Consider the following 9,065-nt stretch of genomic DNA (forward strand, 5'->3'; position numbering starts at 1 on the left):
TCATATAACAACTTTCAATATTAGCCATTTTTCATGGCCCTATACAAAATGAGTCAAATGCTAAAACAACCCAACACATTCGGCCCCAAAATAGTGTGACACTAAAACAAGACAAAAGTTCCTATACATGCCATAATCAAAATAAAAGAACTAATTATACCAAGTGCTTCAGATGATAGTGTGACTGGTTTTTTCGACGTAAGCGATGATCCTCGAGCTACTTTAGCGGCACTATAAGAAAATGGAAAGGAAAAAGGGGTAAGCATAAAACTTAGTAAGTTGCATGAAAATAAACATCAACTAATTATCATACAACAATATGCTCAATATATGCTCATAACATTTCATAGCTTGTCCATGAATACAATGAATAGACATAAGTACAACTTACTCATCACCATCTAGTACAATTTATATGGCATATATTGAGCCCACATCTCATACATTTCAAGTAGGTACTTGTACCACTCACCACATGGTCATAACTTTTCTCATTTCGATACAAATCATAAATCTTTTGTTGAATCATTTGTAATATTAATGAATACTCAATAACCCCGAACATTGGATAAAATGTCAATACCAAGTCTCAGACATGGTCTTACACTAGCTAGCACATTGAAGTCGATGTCGTATCCTAGACAGGTCTTACACTGACTTTCATATATTGAGGCCGATCCATATCCCAGACAGGTCTTACACTGGCTCTCTTCTATCGGTGTCGATGCCATGTTCTAGACAGGTCTTACACTGACACACAACAAGTAACGCCATGTCCAAAACAGGTCCTACACTAGCTTATATATCTCGAGGCTGATTCATGTCCCAAACATGGCTTATACTAGCTCTCGTCTCAATGCCGATGCATGTCCCAGACATGTCTTACACTGGCACTCGTGATGTGGCCGATGCATGTGCCAGACATGTCTTGCATTGGCTCACATACCACCCAATATCATGGTATGAATATCTAAGTCTATTCCAAATGTTCAACCGGGAATATTTACTACATTAATTTCTCATCATGCATTTTCATATTCACAATCATAACAATTTATGCAATATTAATTTGATCATACATCATAACAATATAGTTGCATTATTGACATACAAGTTACCTCGGTATACAAAACGTGAGTGACTATTTCGATTTAGTCCGTTAGCTTGGCTTTTCCTCGGTCTAGGCCCGAATTTTGTAATTCTTGATCTAAAATGGAAAATTTTTTTCATAATCAACATATTAATCTAGACACTTACAAATTTGTATTTTGGGTAAAATGATCATTTTGCCCCTAGACTTTCATAAAATGACCATTTTAACCCTAGGCTCGAAAATTAATTTTTATCAAATTTCCTTATTAACCAAGCCTAGCCGAACACTTTTTATACTAGGAGCAACCCACAATTCTCACAATTTCACACGTGTATTACCTATTTTACAACTTATGCAAAATAGTCCTTAGTTAGGGTTTCCATGAAAACTACTTCACAAAAGTTGTTTATTTCACAACCATGATTCATTGTCTTCCATAAAATTTCAGGAAAAAACATGAACACTCTCATGGTAAAACCCTAGACTTTTAACCATTTTGTAAAATAGTCCCCTCATTTGAAAGCTCATGCTACAAGGGTTCTAAAAGTACAAAAATTATCAAAAATAACCTTCAAATTGACTTACTTGCAAGAAGATAGATTGGCTGAAATTTTAAAGCTTAAAGAACCCTTATTTTGCTGAGAATTTTTGTGAAGAAGAAGGGGTGAAAGGGATGATATCATTCTTTTTCTATTTTATTTCTTTTTAGTCAATTTAGCCACCAAATTTTCACCTAACATTGACTTCTCTATCCCTTTGTCTCCTATGGCCGACCAACTCTCTAAAAAGGGTTTATTTGCCCTTTAAAGACCTCCACAATATGATTCATAGTCAATTTATACCTTTATCTAACAAAATAGAACTTTTGCACTTTATGCGATTTAGTCATTTTTCGCAATTAAGCTCACAAACGCTAAAATTAGTTCACCAATTTTTTAATAGGCTAATATAATCATACTATGACACCAAAATAATAATAATAAAAATTCTTCAAGCTCAGATTGGTGGTCCCGAAACCAATGTTCCAACTAAGCCCAATACTAAACTGTTACAGATAAGATTTGCTATCTTCAATCTGCTTCACTGCAACTTCACGGAGATAAGATTTGTAACTTCAATCTGCTCTACTACAACATCAGAGAGATAAGATTTGATATCTTCAATCTACTCTACTGCAACTACAGAGAGATACGATTTGCTATCTTCAATCTTCTCTACTGCAATTTCAGGGAGATAAGATTAGTGGATTTAATCTACTCCACTGCAATTTTAGCAAGATAAAATCAGTGGCTTCAATCTGTTCCACTGTAACTTCAGGGGTATAGGATTTGTGGCTTCAATCTACTCCACTGTAACTTCAGGGAGATTAGACTTGTATCTTTAATTTGTTCCACTGCAACTTCAAATAAATAAGATTCGCTATCTTCAATTTTCTCCACTGCAGCTTCAAGAAGATAAGATTCACGTTCTTCAATCTACTCCACTGCATCTTTATGGAGGTAAGACCTGTAACTTCAACCTTTTCCACTGCAACTTCTGAGAGATAAGGTTTATAGCTTTAATCTACTCTACTGCAACTTCAGAGAGATAAAATTTGCTATCTTCAATCTGCTCCACTGCAACTTCAGGGAGATGAGATTTGTAACTTCAACATACTCCACTGCAACTTCAGGGAGATAATGTTTATTGCTTTAATTTGCTCTACTGCAACTTCAAAGAGATAAGATTTGCTATCTTCAATTTGCTCCATTGCAACTTCGAGGAGATAAGATTCGCCATGATGTCTTCAATCCATCCCACTATAACTTACAGGGGTATAGGATTTTTGGTTTCACTGATCTGTTACACCGTTCTCTAGAGAACATGACCTGTAGAATCCATTTCATGGGCCTATATTTATGCCAGGCGCTTAGGATGTTATGATCAGAATGAATCAAATGCTTCTGGCTAGATGTATATGAATGATATTTTTATGAATGCAAAATGTCATTTTTCAAGAGTAATCCCCTTTTAATGCTTAGGTTAACATTGCTCGTCGTTTATCAAGGTTTTATCACTGACGTATTTCCCTGTTTTCTTGTTCAGCTGATATCTTTGATAGAAAACCCGAAGAAATAATCACAATTTAGACTATTCTTTTCGAAATATTTCCAACTCTTAAATTTGGTTAGTTTTGACCAGTGGTCCTGTTTTAGGTCCTTGTACTATTTAGAAAACCTTTTAGAGCAATATGCAAAACTTTTTTTACTTGAATATTATTAGTCCATTGATCGTTATTTCAATAAAAATGCTTGAAAAAGATTATAACAATAGATAATGTTTAAATTTATTGGGAGCAAAGCTTGAAATGAATAGATTAATCAAAATAGCAAACACTACTAAAATTCAAAATGAGTAAGACGAAAATAGGTGCCCCAAATATCGCAGTATGAGCTTCTCTGCACAAACTTCTCGAAGACCATTGAGCCTGATATGTCTGTAGGAGATCTAGAGTACTTTTTTGATGTCCTTAGATGTAACGTTCTTCCTTCTGAGAAGACCGGACCATCACATGTTCAATTTTTAATCCAAATTTAAGCTGCCCTTTTTATGGTTTTCAATTCAAAATCCTTTTGGTCTCAAGGCGCCCTTTCGGGTTTTCGCCTTGGCCTCTCCTTTTTTTATTTTTAAGTGAAATATTTCTTGAGAAAGTCTGAATTTACAGGATTAGGCAAGTTTTTGCCATCCATCTCAGTCAAAATCAGTGCTCCTCTAGAAAATGCCTTCTTTACCACATAAGGTCCTTCCCAATTTGGCATCCAATTTCCTCTGAAATACTTTTGTATGGGTAGGATCTTTTTCAATACTAGGTCCCCCTCATGAAATTTTTTGGGGCAAACATTTTTGTCATAAGTTTGCATCATTCACTTTTGGTACATCTGACCATAACAGATAGCTTTCAGCCTCTTCTCTTCAATTAAGTTCAGCTGATCATATCGAGATTGGATCCATTATGCTTCATCTAACTTCATCGCTGACAAAACTTGGAGAAAAGGAATCTCAACTTCAATAGGCAAAACCGCATCCATTCCATAAACCAATGAGAAAGGTGTTGGCCCAGTGGAGGTCCTAACAGACGTTCGATAAGCATAAAGGGCAATTGGTAACTTCTCATGCCAATCTTTATAAGTCTCAGCCATTTTCCCCACGATCTTCTTAATGTTCTTATTGGCTGCCTCCACCGCACCATTCATTTTTGGACGATATGGTGACGAGTTGTTGAGTTTGATCTTGAAATGACTACAGACCTTCACTATTGTGTTGTTGTTCAAATTCAATGCATTATCAGATATAATCTTTTTTTGGCATCCCATATCGACATATGATCTCTTTCTTCAAGAATTTACTAACTACCAACTTTGTGACGTTGGCATATGAAGTGGCCTCTACCCACTTGGTAAAGTAATCAATGACTACAAAAATAAATCAATACCCATTAGAAGCTTTTGGCGAGTTTGGCCCAATGACATCCATGCCCCATATAGAGAAAGACCATAGAGAAGTCATAACATGAAGAGGTGAAGGAGGCACATGAATTTTATCTCCATAAATTTGGCACTTATGACATCTCTTGGCATAACTAATACAATGCCTTTCCATAGTGGACCAATAATATCCAAATCTCATGATTTGCCTGGCCATTATAAAACAATTAGCATGTGTTCCACAGACGCCTTCGTGACTTCTTCTAAAATTTTCTTGGTCTCAATAGCATCCACATATCTTAGTAGCACCTGATCTTTTCTTTTTTTGTATAGGATCTTCATATCTAAGACATAGTCATTGGCCAGTCTTCTCAATGTCCTTTTATCATTCTCAATTGCTTGGTCAGGGTATTCACGATTGTTCACATATTGCAGTATATCATGGTACCAAGGATGATCATCCTTTTCTTCTTCCATAACGTTGTAACAATGAGCCGGAGCCTCATAAATACTCATCTGGATAGATTTTATGCCCTATTGTTTGTTCACTTTGATCATGAAAGCTAAAGTAGCTAAGGCGTCAGCCATCTGGTTTTTATCTCGTGGAAGATAGCAGAAGGTGATGTCATCACACTCCTCAATTAATTCAAGAACCAGCCTTCAATAATTGATCAATTTGGTTTCTCTCATCACTCATTCACCTTTGAGTTGATAAATCACTAATACAGAATCCCCATATATCTCTAGTACTATGATCTTGTGTTCTATGGCTACACGGATGCCCATGATGCATGCTTCGTATTCTGCCATGGTGTTTGTGCAATCAAAATCCAATTTACTAGTAAAAAGATAATGATCTCCGTTTGGGGATACCAGGACTGCCCTAATTCCGTTATCTATAGCATTAAAGGCCCCATCAAAGTTTAATTTTCAGGGATGACCTTCTTGAGAGTCTTCTTCAGTGGTTACAACATACATTGGATTTTCATTCGAAAAATCAAAGTTCAAAGGCTCGTAATATTTAGAGCTCTATTAGTTAGAAAATATGTTATTGCACTCCCTTTTATAGCCTTTTAATTCACATTGACTATATCAAATTTGAAAAGCAGAATTTGCCATCGGGCTATTCTTCCATTCAAAGCAGTCGACTCCATTATATACTTTAGAGGGTCCAGTTTTGAAATGAGCCAAGTTGTGTGGTACAACATGTACTGTCTCAGTCTTCGGGTTGTCTAAATCAAAACGCAACCCAACTTCTCGATTGGCGAATATCTTGTCTCACATTCGGTGAATTTCTTACTGAGATAGTATATTACTCTTTTTTTCTTCCTGACTTATCATGTTGGCCCAGTACGTATCCAATGGAATTCCAAATACTACCAAGTACAGTATCAGTGGCTTATCTAGACTGAGTGGCATCAGCATAGGGGGTTTAGATAAGTAATGTTTGACCTAGATTATATTTCTTAAGGAGACGGAATATGGGGTCACATTTCTTCGTTAGTTGTGAAATGAACCAAGTGATGTAATTTAGCCTCCCTAAGAAACCTCAAACTTCTTTTGAGTATGCGACGAAGGCAGTTCCTGTATAGCCTTGACTTTATCTAGGTCGATCTCAATCCTCTTTTCACTAGGCACGAAACCTAGTAATTTTCCCGACCTAGCCCCGAAGGTACATTTTGCTGGATTGAGCTTTAGTTGAAATTTTCTTAACCTTAAGAACAATTTCCTTAAGGCTTGCACATGCTTCTTTTCCATTCTGGATTTTGCAATCATGTCATCAACATAAACTTCAATTTCTTTGCGCATCATATCATGAAACAAAGTTATCACTGCTCTTTGATACGTCGCTCCCGCATTTCTCAGTCCGAATGGCATTACTTTATAGCAAAATATTCCCCACACAATTACGAATGTAGTCTTTTTCATATCATAGGGATGCATACTAATCTGGTTGTATCCGAAGAAGCCATCCATGAAGGAGAACAGTAAGTAACCTACCGTGTTGTCCACTAAGGTGTCGATATGAGGCAACAAAAAATTGTATTTTTGGCTAGCTTTGTTTAAATCCCTGTAGTCTATGCATATTCGTACTTTCCCATCTTTCTAAGGGACAGGGACTATATTAGCTACCCACTCCGAGTATTTATCCACTTGTAGGAAATCAGCGTCAAATTATTTTTTAACCTTTTCTTTTATTTTCAACTAGACATCGGGCCTCATTCTTCGTAGTTTCTGTTGAACTAACTTGCATTCTTCTTTTATGGGGAGCCGGTGTACCATGATATAAGTATTTAACCCAGGCATGTCTTGATACTACCATGTGAAGACTTTTTAAAATTCTTAGAGTAACTCAATGAGGTCTCGCTTTGTTTCTACAGTGATGTAAGCTCCGATCTTCACTTCTTTCTTTTCTTATTCGTCTCCTAGCTCACTATTTCCACCGACTCTTTGTGAGGTAGGATCTGTTTCTCCTCTTGTTCTACTATCCTTAACAAATCAGGAGATAGGTTACAATCTTGATCACCTTTAAAGTCCTGAGTTTCCTCTAAATACATATCTTTCTCAAAAGGAGATTTTGAGTTAGTGGAAGCATTGCTCATATCATTGATATCTAGAAACCTATTATAGAAATGAAGGAAGACCCAAAGTGTAACATCCTGACTTAGGGCCTAGTCGAAACAGTGGTTTTGAGACCACAAATTCGAAGTAAAAATAATTATTTTATGATTATTGTGAGGTCTAGGATGTGAATGCATGCTTGTGTGAAAATTCCATGAAGAAATTCTATACCTAAGATGCCTAATTTATTTTTAGGGACTAAATTGAATAAGTTTCAAAACTTGAATTCTAAAAGCTTTTAGCATGGAATTGAGTTGGATTATTAATTAGAGGCCCTTAATTATTAATTTGACCAAGTTCTAAAATTTTGGGCAAAAATAGGCATGCATGGATAAAATTTCAAATTTTAGTAAAAAGGGAAATTTGGTCATTGGTTAATTAAATAATAAAAAGGGAAAATAAGTCAAAAATTGTGTCCATCTTCCTCCCCCTTAGCCGAAATTCTCAAGGAGCCATAGCTAGGGTTTTTCTTCAACTTTCAAGCTTAGTTGTAAGCATGTCCTAGCCCTATTTTTAATGTTCTTTATGTTTTTGAGGTCCTTAAAGCATGATTTAGCTATTTCTACTATCATTTTGAAATAGGGTTCATGTTTGAAACTTGAAACATGTGTGACATGCTTATACTTTGATGATTAATGGAGGAATATGAAAGTTTGGTGTGTATTTAGCACCTTTTATCAAGTGGTTTTGCATGGAAACACCTAAAAAGAACCCTTTTGTAAAAGTGGTAAATAAGTGGTTAAAATTTTGATTTGAAGACAAATGTAGGATGGTATAAGTATAATACATGTTCGGATAGGCTTGAGTAACCAAGAAAATGTATGCATTTCATTTACGAGCCAAGGGACCAAAGTGTAAAAAAGTGCAAAGTTGGGTAAAAAGGTAATTTTGCCATAGAGTGAATTTTCGGGCTGAATTGATGATGTGATAGATTAATAATTTAAATTGCTTATATAGACTCGGAAAGACCAATCCCAGAAGTAGACCGTAGAAAACAAAATGTTTAGAATAGTCGTAATTCAAATCCAAACATCATCCAGGTAAGTTCGTGTAACTTAATTGAATATGTAAATATGTTGAGTATGATTTTTGTGTGGAATTGAATGTGTAATGTAGAATATTGAATTATGTGAATTATTCATAAGTTAAGAATTGATTGAAAAGGGATTGTAATCCGCTTGAATTTTTGAATTCCGACGGATAGGTTACGTCTTATACGAAATGGAATCCTGCATGTGTTGCAGAAAGGATTTAGCCCGGGCGGGTAATCTTGAAATGAGCCTATTGAGCATAGGTTTCAATTGAGATTTAGCCTAGACTGTAATCTTAATTGATTGGATTTAGCCTAGACTAGTAATCCAGATCTGACTCTATAAGGAATTCTTTGTCATATAAAGGATTTAGCCTGGACTGTAATTCGACAAAGCCTTTAGAGTATACAGTACAGCTAGAATTTAGCCTGAACTAGTAATCCTGCTGTCGGATATGGCTCGAGAGTGTACCAAAAAGGTACTACGAGATATGAATTGGTGATGAAATATCCATCAGGAATTCAATAATTTAATGGAATAAATAAATAAATAAATAATAATAATATATATATATAGACATGAGAAACATGGACATGTACATGATAAATGAGCTCATCCATGCACCTTGGATTATTTGTAACTAATTTGTTGATTGAGTGCATGTGTTTAGGGAAAATTTATCTATAATTGATGGATAGTATGACTTATTGAGATCATGTGTTTAAAATAGCCAGTAAGTTTACTTTTCCGTTATACGAACTACTAAGCATGTAATGCTTACCCTATTCCATTTTCCCTGTCTTTTAGTGCTTGGACTCGTGAGGTTAGGATGGTTGAAGTTTGAAATACACACTA

The sequence above is a fragment of the Gossypium hirsutum genome, chromosome A02 (assembly GCF_007990345.1).
Source record: "Gossypium hirsutum isolate 1008001.06 chromosome A02, Gossypium_hirsutum_v2.1, whole genome shotgun sequence".
NCBI lineage: Eukaryota > Viridiplantae > Streptophyta > Magnoliopsida > Malvales > Malvaceae > Gossypium > Gossypium hirsutum.